Genomic DNA, 14,257 nt, shown 5'->3' with positions numbered 1-14,257 from the left:
TCAGTCTGAAAAGACACTAAGAGTTAAATAGTAGAAAGGATTCTGTCAGCTTTGTTGCTAGGAGAGAAATGAGATTGGGAAAATGAGACTCAGAAAAGGAACACAGCTCTCCATTATACTACCAGGAAAAAAGAGTTGCTGGATTTGTGCATGCACGCACACACACACACAAATGTGGGATTAAAATAGGTACATTAAAAGTTAGATGTATACTGTACAGGCATCATTGCTGGGGTATTTGGAAGCAGGTTTAACTGGTTACTATGAGTAAAGTGTGTATGAACTGCTGTGCACAACATGGATTTGTACAGTTTGGTGATGGGGATTTACACAGATCTATTGTATGATTGTATGTTTAATGTTGTCTATTGTAACTATCAATGAGACATTTTCCTCAACTCTTTCATACTGTTATGTAATTTCCACTTCTTGTCTTTATAAGGCAAATGAATACACTATATAGAGATTTAGCACTGACCCCTTACACCAGATGATGCATATTGCAGATTACCCCAGACCATGTTCACATGAATTAAGTATTCTCTTGAATACTTGTATGTCCTCTTGTGTGTACTCTGCTAGTTTTGAGGCCACAATGGGAGTACATTTATCACTGAGGAGGGGCTGAAAGAAGATCATACTATATTTGTTTCTACAGTAACTTCTCCATCGCTCTACACTGGAAAACACTGCCGCAAAATGCCCACAATGCATTTCACTCAGGAATTCTTATTTACAAAATTTTGCTTATTGAAGTACTTTCTTAGGATTGCAATCACTTTATGAATCAAAGAGCATCTGTTGTGCACAGTGAGGGCATGAAAATTCACCCACACAACTGTAGTGTGTAGGTTTAATCAAAAGAATGGATATGGCCACCTCTGGACAATCTATACTTTCACAAATCTGCCTTCTTGCACTGCCTTTAATGATCAAAGTTCACCATCACATTGGGATTGAAAGTGTTAAATAATAAGAACAAGATGCATTGACTAATTATCTATTACCTGGAGCATAGATGATTAAAAAATAACAACAGCAAGGCCAAGGAGTAGGTTGTGGACTTCAGGAAGAGGAAATCAGGAGAATACACAGCAGTCCTCATTGAGGGATCATCGGTGGAAAGGCTGAGCAGCTTTGAATTCCTGCTTGTCAGCATCTCAGAGGATCTATGCTGGGTACAACACATTAATGCAATCATGAAGAAAGCACATCAGTGGCTATGCCTCATTAAGACTCTGATGAGATTTGGTACATTATCAAAACTCTAACAAATGTGGAAACAAGATGGTTAGACAAGACAGATTAGCTGTGGTTTGATTGAACAAAAATATAACCTGAATAGTACCTGTCATGATGGACTCATGGTTAAATCAAAGAATAATGACTGTGTAAATTGTAAAAGATCAGGATTGCCTCCCTGCTTGACATTAGGGAACTAGTAGGGGGAATCCTCTCTGCGAGAACCATCATCATGGAAAGAGCATGATTGACCACGTCATACATTATGGCACATGATGAATGAACAAACCGCTCTTCAAGTCAGAATAAAGTCAAAACCACAACAATCTCCTCTCACCCCATCCCCCAAACAAGCTACCACCCACTATTAGAAACATTACCAGTTAGAGAATCCATTCTCTTAGTCAGCCAACAAACACTGCAGCAACGGGAATGCAGAGAGATGCAGCGAGGAGTGAAGGTTGGAGGATGAAAAGAAGAGGGGAGAAAATGGAAGAGGAGGGAGTTGGAGAGGGAGAAACGTTAATAGTGAGTGAAGGGAGAAGAAGGGAAGATGAAGGAAATAAATGAAGTAGGGGAACACTAAGAGATATCACAAAAGGCGCACTATATATGCACAGTGTAGAGTATACTGACTGGTTGTATCACAGCCTGGTATAGAAACACAAATGCCCTTGAATGGAAAGGACTATAAAAATAGTGAATAGTGCTCAGTATATCACAATCGTGGTCCGTTCCCACCATTGAGTATATCTACGAAGAGCACTGTTGCAGGAGAGCATCTACCACGCCATCTTCCAGACCCTCACCATCCAGATCATACTTCTCATCTCACTACTGCCATCAGGAAGGAGATACAGGGGGCTCGGGTCCCAAACCACCTGGTTCAAGAGCAACACTCACAAAGTGCTGGAGGAACCCAGCCTTGGCCCAAAACATCCACTATACTCTTTTCCACAGATGCTGCCTTGTCTGCTGAGTTCCTCCAGCATTTTGTGTGTTCTACCAACAATTCTTGTTCAGTGGAGTCCCGGTACTTCTGGTGTACATCTGTCTTGTAAAATAGCATCTCACAAACTGTACATTGTAGAATGTGATGCATTATGTGCTAGGGCATTTAATTTATATTCATCAGATCTATATGTAAAGCACTTGCAAACTGAGATGACAAATGAAAAATACTTTTCTTTCACAAAGAACACAGAAGGACAGATTTCAGTCATCATTTCTTATCAGCCTAATAGTGTTGGAAAGTAGTAATAACATTGAATCCTTTATCGAGCGGCATAAGGATGTGAAGGTACAGAAGAGACTGCTTTAATTTTGAAGAGAGTCTGCACTGGCGTTTCAACTTTGGTTTGCTTCCTATATGAATCAGCAGCAAGTAAGGACTTACTCTGAGGAAAGGCCTATGTTAAAGGACTCTGTAACATTTGCTGAAGCTCACTGAAGCCATTCTTGAATTATTTTATATCTGCCACTCTTCAATTAAAATTAATTGAGGCTGACACTTTCTTCTGATGTAGAGTGCTCTCCCTGATGGCTTATATGCAAATGAGCAAGATTAGTCTTAATACAAGAAATAACTTAAAATGTGCTTTAGATCCTGAAAGAAGACTAACAGTTAAAAATAAAGCTTCTATTTTTAAGTAATATTTAAATTTACATAACTAAAAGTCAACCATAAACTAGTCTTACAAACAAAGCTAATAATAGTGATATAAAATTCTGGTATATCAAAAATCTGATGTGAATTTTAATAGAATATATACGTATCAACCTGGTATAAATAAAATCAAATGATTTTTTTCTTTTTCTTATCAAACGAATATTTATCAAATAGGAACAGAGATTTCCTCTAGGGACATGATGTATTACATTTGCCAGATATCTACAAAGCCATTCTTTAGTCTTGCATCACCAACTTTTAATTAAAAATTAATGGACATTCTGTTAAACAAATGTTATCTACTAGCATTCAGCTTTGAAAAGGAAATGGTATTGTTTTATGAAATATTTTGTAAAATTTTATGCTGATTTGTAAAACCTATGTTTTCTCCTGTAATTTCCTCTTAGCATTGAAAATGAAAAACAGCATGTAAAAAAAGCCACACACATAAAAGTTGCTGGTGAACACAGCAGGCCAGGCAGCATCTCTAGGAAGAGGTACAGTCGACGTTTCAGGCCGAGACCCTTCGTCAGGACTAACTGAAAGGAGAGCTAGTAAAAGATTTGAAAGTGGGAGGGGGAGGGGGAGATCCAAAATGACAGGAGAAGACAGGAGGGGGAGGAATGGAGCCAAGAGCTGGACAGTTGATTGGCAAAAGGGATATCAGAGGATCGTGAAACTGTCCAGCTCTTGGCTCCATCCTCCCCCGCCTGTCTTCTCCTGTCATTTCGGATCTCCCCCTCCCGCTCCCACTTTCAAGTCTCCTACTAGCTTTTCTTTCAGTTAGTCCTGACGAAGGGTCTCGGCCCGAAATGCCGACTGTACCTCTTCCTAGAGATGCTGCCTGGCCTGCTGTGTTCACCAGCAACTTTTACGTGTGTTGCTTGAAATTCCAGTATCTGCAGATAGATAGATAGATAGATAAATATACTTTATTGATCCCGAGGGAAATTGGGTTTCGTTACAGCTGCACTAACCAAGAATAGAGCATAAATATAGCAATACAAAAACCACAAACAATCAAACAACAAAATACAAACTATGCCAGATGGAAAAAAGTCCAGGACCAGTCTATTGGCTCAGGGTGTCTGACCCTCCACGGGAGGAGCTGCAAGTTCGATGGCCACAGGCAGGAACGACCTCCCATGGCGCCCAGTGTTGAATTTCAGTGGAATGTGGCCGAAGTCCAACAGTAAAAAGTTCAATATCCGGTCTACAAATATGTTCCTCGATCGTAATATGACCCGGATTGCACCATCTGTTGTTAACCAGAACGGTAAGCACCCAACTCCTTTACGCTTACCGCTCTTGCTGCACTTCCGGTCAGCCGGAACAGTCTGGAAGCCGTCCATGGAGAAGTTTTGATCGGGTATGTCCTCGTGCAGCCCCGTTCCAGTGAAACACAACACACTACACTCCTGAAATGTTCTCTGACGCCTGGCTAGCACCATGAACTCGTCCATTTTATTACCCACCGAACTCCTCTTCTCCATAAGTCTCTGTTGTCTCGACCCGGTCCTCTTTCCTTGATTTTGCGATTCCCCTCTGCATCCTCTGTGTGTTTTCCTCCATATTTCAGCAGGGGTGTCCGCTGCTCTGCTTGCTAAACCGGCCGGCATTAGCGTAAGCAGCTGGTCCCTGGAATGAACAATGCGACCATGCTTCTGTCCCGCGTGTCGGGATGTAACTATTTCCAGCACTAGAAATCCAAATAAAACTCTCTCTACCAGCATGTTAGAGAGGGTGCAGCTTCGACGTGTTACCATGAAAATAAAACACAAAATAATGTAAGTTAAAAAGTAAGAAGAAAAAAGTAAGAATCTGACGGGAACGGCTGTAACAGGCTGCGTGCACGACCGGCGCAAGCGCACTTAGAGTTCCTCATGTTTGCGATGTAAAAAAAGCCAATTAGTTAAAAATAAGAGAAGTCTCCATATTGTGTTTTCTTCTGTATTTGTTTGTGATGTTATTTAACATTAACTTTAATAATATTATTAATCTAAATGCCAGCTCAAATAGACTGGAAGGAACGGTGTCAGGCGAGGATGGATCGTTCTGATCACCAAGCCGATATGGAGCGGTTGAGAATGGCTTCTCCAGCAGTGAAATCCTGGTTTGGAATGATTCCCCACAGCCAGCCAGGTCCTAGTGCAAGGTTCAGACAATTTAACATCGGCCCAGATAGTCTGGGAACTCCCCTCACTGCGACACTAAGGCTGTGCAATTGCCCCCAGCTGCTGCGCTTCATGTCTGCGAATTTTGCCACAATTTGCCCTGCAAAAATGATGAACAGATTACTGAGGCTTGGGGCCTACTCTGGGCTGCTCCGGGGATTTGGATCTAAGGACTTAATTTGGTTCAGAATGCTGTTATTGTTGCTTGCTTCTATTGTTTGCATGATTTGTTTGGTGTTTTTTATTCTCTTTATCTGTGGGCACTGGGGGGGGGTCTTATTTTTTTTACTTGGGTTCTATCAGGTTCCTTGCTCTGTGACTGCCTGTAAGCAAACAAATCTCAAGGTTGTATAGTTTATAAATGCACTTTGAATTTTTGGATCTTTTGATTATTATTGGCCTTAGGACTTACGAAGTAATATTTTCTTTAGTTTTCAGCTATAATCACAATATATTGTGTTTTATGTAGAGATACAGCATGGTAACAGTCCCTTCTAGTCCAACGAGCCTGCTCTACTTAATTACTCCCATGTGACCAAGAGTAACCCATAGGTCTTTGGAAACTGGAGGACCCAAGGAAACCTATGTTGTTATGGAGAAAACATACAGTCTCCTTACAGAGTACGGTGCATTTGAACCCTAGCACTACAATAACCACTACACTACTGTGCTGCTCTTAACATCAAAGTTTTTAATATCGTAACATCCCAGAATACTATTCAGATTACTTGGGCGTAGCTGAAAACTAGAGCCATACGTCAAAGCAAGATAAATGAGAAACATGATGAGGTGAGCTAGTTAAAAAGTCCAGTTGTAAGAGTAAATATTTAGTAGACTTTATAAGATAGAAAGAGAGTAAAAGAAGAATTATCCAGCAATATTAGCAACACCCTAAGGCACTGCACAGTCATTGAAGTGCTTTTGAAGTATTGTTGTCCTTTAAGAAACAGGTGACACACAGTGTCAGACTGGTGACAGAAATAAGAAGAAATACTTCACTGGTGACAGTTAAAAGGTAAATGTTGCCAAGTATACTGGAAATAACTCATCTTCTTTTGTTTAAAGAGCAAAACAGAATCGCTTCCACTGCCGAGAGAGCAAGCAGTTTGATATCTCAACGGTACTTGTATTATTAGCTGTAAAAATCATGTGGCTTTAAGGCTGCTACTTGTTTGAGTTATGTGGTTCACTGCTCTTTAGATTGTAATATAGTTTGTGGAAGCTTTGTTTAGACCCTGAGCTTATTCCCTGAATTAGACTTACATTTAAAGAAGAGATTCCCAACCTTTTTTATGCCATGGACCAATACCATTAAGCAAGGAGTCAATGGACCGCAGGTTGGGAACACCTGATTTAAAATAACTGCCTTCTACTAACATGTTCCTGTTGCACATCACCACCCTGACAATAATGACAGAACGCATGAACCATTTCCCATTTCTTGTGAACAACCTCCCAAATAAGGTAGACATTGACATTGGAATTCACAGTTGTCTTCAGTATCTCACCATTGCCTTTGGACAACTGAGGAAAAGGAAACTTAAAGAGCAGGATCTCAAAGTCAGCACAATGCACCTGGTGTTCTGTGCAGCTAAGATCCTTGCTTACTGCAGATACATCAAGGTATCACCAATGTTGCCTCTCCAAAATCTTCCAAGTCCATGGGGATGTTAATAAACCAATAGTTGGTGCTTCTCTCCACCCCATTCAGGATGTATATCAGAAATGCTGCATACACAGTGCATCCGACATTGTCAAGGACTCCTCCCATCCTTCCCACAATCTCTTTGACCTCCCACCATCAGGCAGAAGGTACCACACCAAAAGAACTAGAACTGTGAGGCTGGGTAATGGATTCTTCCCCCAAGCTGCTAAACCTCTTAACACCTGCTGCTACCCAGCAGACATGTACCCTATGTCTGAATGCCCTGCTGTTCCCCCTCCTAGCCATACTTCCCAACTCACAGACACTCTCGCATCCTGCACTGATCACTCCCCATCTCTTTTTGCTGCTGTTTTACATATTTATGTGACACTTATTTTAATATAAGTGTTAGTAACACTCTACCGGCTTATATAAACATACACCTCACACTTTAAGTCAACCTGTCGATTCTCAGGCCATGCCAATCAGGAAGTTGTGCTAATTTTATTTTGTGGCTCTACTGCATGTACAGTTTTGTGTGTGGCTCTGTGTTCTGTGTTTTGCACCTTGGTCCTAAAGGAATAATGTTTTGTTTAGCTGTATACATGCATATGGTTGAATGACAACAAATTTGAACTTGATCTTGAACTTGAAACTCTAAGTAGAATCCAAAAAAGGGCTGGGTTCTGTAACAGGTAGCTGCTGGTCCATGGAGATCTGCGGTAATATGTATCGGTAATGTCTGCCGTCTGCACTGGGGCACAGCAATGCTGAAATGCACTATGATGCTGGAGGTCCAACACACCTAATGGTGAGACCCTAATGTCACCAGGATCTGCAAAGCCACCAGCACTTAGCAAAGTCATGGGCTAGTGTCAGGATTGGCAGGTTACAATGCAATCTAACCCCTTAAAAATATTCAGGACCACCTGAGGGTAAATGGGCCAAATCCTGAAATTAATACATACTTATCAGCAGATGATTAGGTTATGAAATAAGACAGATTTAGTCCAAAGTTCAGCAGGCTACCACTTATGATCGGCAATATAATACATTTTATTTGAGTGAAGGGCCAAAAACACTAGGGCAAATGATTTGCATTGTTCTTCATGAGGGTCATCTAATCCATTTGCCAGTGATCATCTGTCACGTAACGAACATTGTTAGGTAAAAAGTGGCTGAAGGCACTAAAGCTCAAGTGTGTAATCCTAAATCAACAAGCCATACAGGCTTTCAACCTAGACTAAATCAAGGATGACTACAGAAGCATCGAGAGGTATATTGATTTCTAGCATGATGTTATAATTGATCTGTACATCACATTTGTTTTTGTATCCTTAATATTGAAACCTTTAACTTAATTTTGAGCATATAAATAACCAATCCCTCTAGTCCAGTGGAAGCAAAAGATATATTTGCATAGAAGTTGTATTTCAAAACTATTTAGGGAGAGGGCAATAGACCCTAAATAAAAAAAGAGTCTTCATGCGAGTGATGGAATAATATGTTTTGAAAGAATTTATGTCTATTTGCATAACATTATTTGACAGTGAAGTACTCCTTTAATAAATTGCTTTCTTTGTTGATAGAGATGAATTATTAGAATGTTTTAAAATCTACTGAAATTGCAGCCTCCTAATTTTACTCAGCTACAACTGGTGTTAGCACTTTGTCAGTACATTTATTAATGCTGCATTTGCACCTCACCGCCTAGTACTAATGTCACCTCAGGAGGGGAATTGAGATGTTTGAAGACACACTGTGCTTTTTTTGGCAAGGTTTCTCTTGGTTAGATTTGACTTACACGGAAGCTAAACAACAACAGACCAAGTTATGCAGTCTATCTCAAAAACTTGGGTATTTACTCCTGTTTCATCACAAACTAAAGCCATATGTATTTTGACTAATTAAATCATTTTAATCATGGACCATTTCTTATGCTTCCTATATGACTAGAAGGAGAAGGACTAGGAGTCTGATTTCTAGCTTTCTGATATTATTTAGATATCAACATTGAATCTGCTTAGTCAAAGTTAAATGATATTAACATTTGGCAAACTTTCAGAAATTATCTTGCAGAGTGATGTGTATGTATTCCTTGGAAAGGATTACATTAGACCTTACATTTAAAATAAAAGTACTTTTATTTTCATTAACAAATGTAAGAAATATAGCAAGATATACTTTACTTTGGTCATGAGTTTTAAAAACTTTAGCCGTTTTTCTGCATGAGCTGTGCATATTATGCCATCAATCTTCATGCATTACTTGGATGGAATGTTACCCAAAAGAAAGCCTTCTCATTGTTCCGAATGATGCCTGTCTTCAAGCATTTTCAGCTCTAATAGAATTTAATAGTTGCTGTAAATACCTACTTCCCTCTGGATTTTTGGAGCTGTTCTGGACCTCCACCAATCTTCTAAGCCCGTAGTGACCCCCCCCCCCACCTGACACACCATGGCGATCTCACAGTACCCATCCAAGTTTCTCAGCACCCTGTCTCTAATCTCCTGACTCGATCTCAGGTTGTCGATTGCCATCCAAGTTACAAATCCAAATCCTGATTTAGCACAGCCCTCTGGTAATTCACTGACCCACCCATGCTTCAACAATCCCGTCCTCAAGTGGTTATTGACACCTGAATCAGTAAGCAAGTTCTCTAACTCAGTAACATTGTCCACATGTTCCCCACCTTGACTGTCAATCACGAATCACATCACTGCCTACTGCCAGTATCCAACCCTTGCCCCACCCTTTTCCCCTCATTCCTAGCTATTTCTTCCACTCCTCTGCCCAGAATTATCTGAATAACCTTTCATGCTCTGCATTGGTGCAGAATGTTAAGGAAATATCTCATCTTCATTTCCCCCAGCCTCTCTGTTACACTACAAGTTCTTTTGTTTCGGATACTTATACAGCTCACATGAGTGCATCCATAAATCAGTTCAGAGTTGTATACTTTGATCATAAATGAACGTTTGAAATTATGAACTAACTAATCCCATAAAGAGATCCTGTTCAAGTCTGATGCAAGGATAGACTGCAGTTATAAAAACCTGATGTCATGTGACCCTGACAGGAGGAACCCCTTGACTTCAAATACACCTGATAAAAGTGTCCAATTAAAATGGCTGTTCATGGCTACTAAGCTTCAAGTAGTCAAATGCTATTATCATCTCCCCAAATCTCCAAAGCATCAGGATATATGAGCCCAACTGAATAAATATTAAACTAGTAGTAACCACTGCTGAATGCCCAGATCAATTTCTAATGCTTTTAAGTAGGAAAAAACCACAACAGCAATTGCTCAAACATGAATATCAGAATTCACCATTTACAACCCATCACTGAGTTAAGAATGTCTGACTTATAGATAACACTTACACATGAAAGAGTTCCCATAATATGATAAAATCTGAAGTATGTTATAAGCTCTTTCCAATGAACAGCAGAACTGGGTTACTGTTCCAAGATTATTTATTTATTTATTGAGATGCAGCCCTTCCAGACCTTCGATTTGCAGTGCTCAGCAATTCCCCGAATTAGCCCTAGCCTAATCGTGGGACAATTTAGAATGCTCAATTGACCTATCAACTCATGCCTCATGATGGCCAAAATATCAGATCCCTGGTCTGTGAGGTAGCAATGCCACCTGACCTATATATCCGAGTTCATAACACATATGCAGCATGTCAAGGGGAAAAGTAATGCCATGCTGATTGCCTTGCATGGCCAGCCATTGAGACCATACACGTACGGGTTGACTATGCTGACATGGTCGCCAAACAAGTTACTAACCCAGAGGTCCAGGTTTACTGAACAGTTGTCACGGTCCTGTGGTTGGCTGACGTTAAGCTCGTGGAAGCAGGGATTTCTCTCCTGTGCGATGCTCTCGCCCCATCATGCCTGGGCTGTTTTTGACTCCATACATGGCCTCTTGCATCTGGGCTGGTTGGCCTCACAGAAACTGGTTGCACTAAAGTTTATGTGGCATGGCCTCAGAAAGGGGTGCGAGACTGGACTGCAGCCTGTGTGGAGTGCTAGCAGGTAAACATTATCTGTCATGTTCAGGTTCATTGGCTATGTCCATTGGCTCTGTTTGAGATTTTTTCAGTTAGTTTTTTTTATGTTTTGGAGTTGCAAAACATAATAGTAGTGACGAGAACGTTTTAAGTGAGGCCAAGACAACTACCTGTTGGAGTGCAGTGAGACATTCGAGTTAAAAATAATGGTGATAAAAAGCAGAAATGCCTGGCTACATCTGAAGGATAGATGCATTTGATTGCACAAGAGATAACTGGAATTAATATACTGAATGGATTCAGCAGTGTTTGAAGCAAATGAAATAGACAATGAGAAGTGAGTACCAGTTTTGCTGAGTGCATTGGGTTTAAAGTCGTACAGTTTGCTTCAACGGTTGACTGCTCCAGACAAGCCAACCAAAATAAGCTTTGTTGATATAATGAGAATAATGCATGGACATTTACTACTGAAACTATTGTTGATTGCAGAATGCTTTAGGTTTCAAAAGTGAAATCAAGAGGAAAGGGAGTCCATTACAGCATAGAATTCTAAATTGAAGATGTTTTCTGAGTATTGTCAGTATGGTTTTGGGCTTAATAATACACTAAGAAATTGTTTAGTTTGTGGAATCATACAGGAAAGCATTCAAAGCTGTCTGCTAGCTGAAGCACAAATTATATTTTAAAGAGTGGTTGAAATTGCTGTATCAATGCAAACAGAAGACAATAACACAAATGAGTTTTAGTCGGGAATGAATGTGAGTGTGAACATAATTGGAGCATCTAGAGTGGATGGAGACCTGCCTGGCTGAACGAATTGTGTTATCCTTGTGGCAGGGCTCAATACACGAATAGAATGTAGGTTTAAATTGAAACTTGCAGAAAATACAACAAGGCAGACATATACAAAGAGCATGTCCATCAGATAAAAATAAATGGACTGCATGGGGGAGAGAAGATAAAAAGTCAAATTGCAGTTTCAAAAGGTGTATTAATCTGCATGCTGTTGATATTAAAAACCTAATAATGATAAGTGTGACACGAGACTGAGTAGCCTTGAGATTTGCAGTGTGAAAATTAACAAGAGACAAACAATATGGCTACACCAGAAGTGAACACAAAAAATTAATTAAAATGGCTTGGCTTTTACAGTCATTCCACAACATGAGTTGGAATGGTATTTGAAAGGTACTGAACTGAAGCCTGTAGATTTCCAGTGAAGAATTTATACCGGAGAAAATATAATTTCTGTGGGAATGACATTTGGAAGTGTAATACCACAACCAACAAGCCACATTGGGCTTGTATGTGGTAAAGTCAGGAGGGCCAGCATTTTAGAGTTATGATTAGCTGAGACAAATGCAACTTGTTTGGAGATCCATCTACAATTTGCATGCCACATCTCCTGTAATAAAGTCCACTGAAAATGAATTTAAAAAGGTGCTGGATGATATCACAACAGTATACAGGGATGGTATTGGAACACTCAAGCATATCAAGGGTAAAATTGTGTTAAATGAAAATGCCATCCCAGAGTTTTCTGTTCCTTTTACCGTCCATGATAAATTAGCCAATGAGCTAGATTGCATGGAGGCTGAAGGAATTCTTTCCAATGGGCAGTGTCTCTGTTCCCCGTAGCCAAGAAAAATCGATCTGTTAGGATCTGTGGTGATTTTCAGGTCACCATCAACCCAGTACTAAAAGTAGATCAATACCCTCTTGAGGATATAGAGGATATCTCTGCAAACCTTTCTGGAGGAAAACACTTCAGTAAAGTGGACTTAGCTGAGGCCTACCCACAGATGGAGATGGAAGAAGAGTCCAAAGTGCTTCTCACCACAAACACTCACAAAATTTATGGCTTATCACTTAAATAGGCTTAATTTTGGAGTAGTGTCTGCTTCTGCACCCAGGCAGAAAGTTAGAGACCAGGTGCTGCAAGGTAAATCTATCTACTCGGTATTAACTTGACGGTCATTGTTATTGATGACTTGTATCATTCTTTAGCATGAAGGATGACAAGGAACATATCCAAAATCTCAAGACAGTGTTAAGAAGTTTAGATGATTATGGGCTCAGAATACAATGCGACAAATGTGAGTTCTTTAAAAATCACTTACTGTGGTCACACCATTGACGCAGGTGTGGTGAGAATATTCAAGCAGTGGTGAATGTCTCAAGAACAAAAGACATATCATAGTTGCGGCCTGTTTTTAGAATTTGTGAATTACTGTAATAGGTTCCTACCAAACCTGGCTGTTGTGCTCCACCCCTTGAATTGGGAAGAAATGGCGATGGACAAAGCAGTGTAAGGTGACTTTCAAAAAGGTAGAGGAATTGGTGATGTCAGACACTGTACTCATCTTTTACGATTCTAGTCATGTAGTGAAGCTTGCCATGCACTGTCCTGTATGCCAACATGTCCAGAAGAAAAAGCTATTGAGAGCTGTCAAAACCACTTCCTGCAGTCCCTGAGAGACAATGCACTAAGAGATTGTTTAGTTTGTGGAATCCTGCAGGAAAGCATTCAAAGCCGGCTCCTAGAACCACCATAGTGGAGGCCCCAGATCCTGAAATTGTTTCACAGTCATGATTCTCTCCTGCCAAGCAGGGTGACCCATTTTTCTACAAGAGTAAGAAATATTCCACATCTTTAGACTAAATGGGGAAATTTAAAATTTACTATGCTGTGGATATGCATATAGTTGTATTATATAGTATACTGTATATATTTTTTTGCTAAGTAGGGAGGAGTGATGTGTATTTAATATTTCATTAATATTGTGATATTGTGAATATGCTGTTTATTAAGCATTCTTTGTTTAAATAATTCATAACAGGTTAAATGTAAAATGCCATATGACATGACACTACCATGTGATATGCATACACCTTGCTTAAAGTAAAAAATGAAGTTAAACTCACATTCCTGGCTCTGTGTTTCCTTTCAATTAGTTTTTATGTTCTAGAGTTACAAAACATTAATTTTTTCATACCCAAAGGTGAGCAGAACTTTCCAGGAGATTATCTTCCCCCTGTGTCCGTTTTAGTGCCAAAAAAAGTGTTGAGATTTTTTATTGCTTTTGGTGATTGTAAACCTTGGATCTTTCATACTTGTAAAGTAGTTCCAATTTGTTTTCTGACTAATGCAACATTCCTGTCTTTGACAAAATGTCCCAGTCAAGGTTGAAAGGATTTTTATAATAGATCAATGCCTGAAGGCAGCTCGGAGACACAGGATAAAATGAATAAGACACAAAACAAAGGGAAACATCTGATACCATTTTTCAGTCCATGGTTCAAAGCACCTGTCATTATATGATAAAGTTTATACTTTTCTTTGTTTAATTTTAGTAAGGTCTTACTGTCTTTGTTGAGAATTTCTTGAGACAAAAGTAGCCACTGGAACTTCCATGTGAGACAGCCAATTTTGAATTTCAAAGGCATTTGATAAGTTTCAGCTTCAATAACTTCTAATTAACCTGACAACTCTTGACTTGTGCAC

Source organism: Mobula hypostoma, chromosome 10 (genome assembly GCF_963921235.1).
Source record: "Mobula hypostoma chromosome 10, sMobHyp1.1, whole genome shotgun sequence".
Lineage (NCBI taxonomy): Eukaryota > Metazoa > Chordata > Chondrichthyes > Myliobatiformes > Myliobatidae > Mobula > Mobula hypostoma.
The sequence above is the reverse complement of the archived record's forward strand: the minus strand, read 5'-3'. Positions refer to the sequence as shown.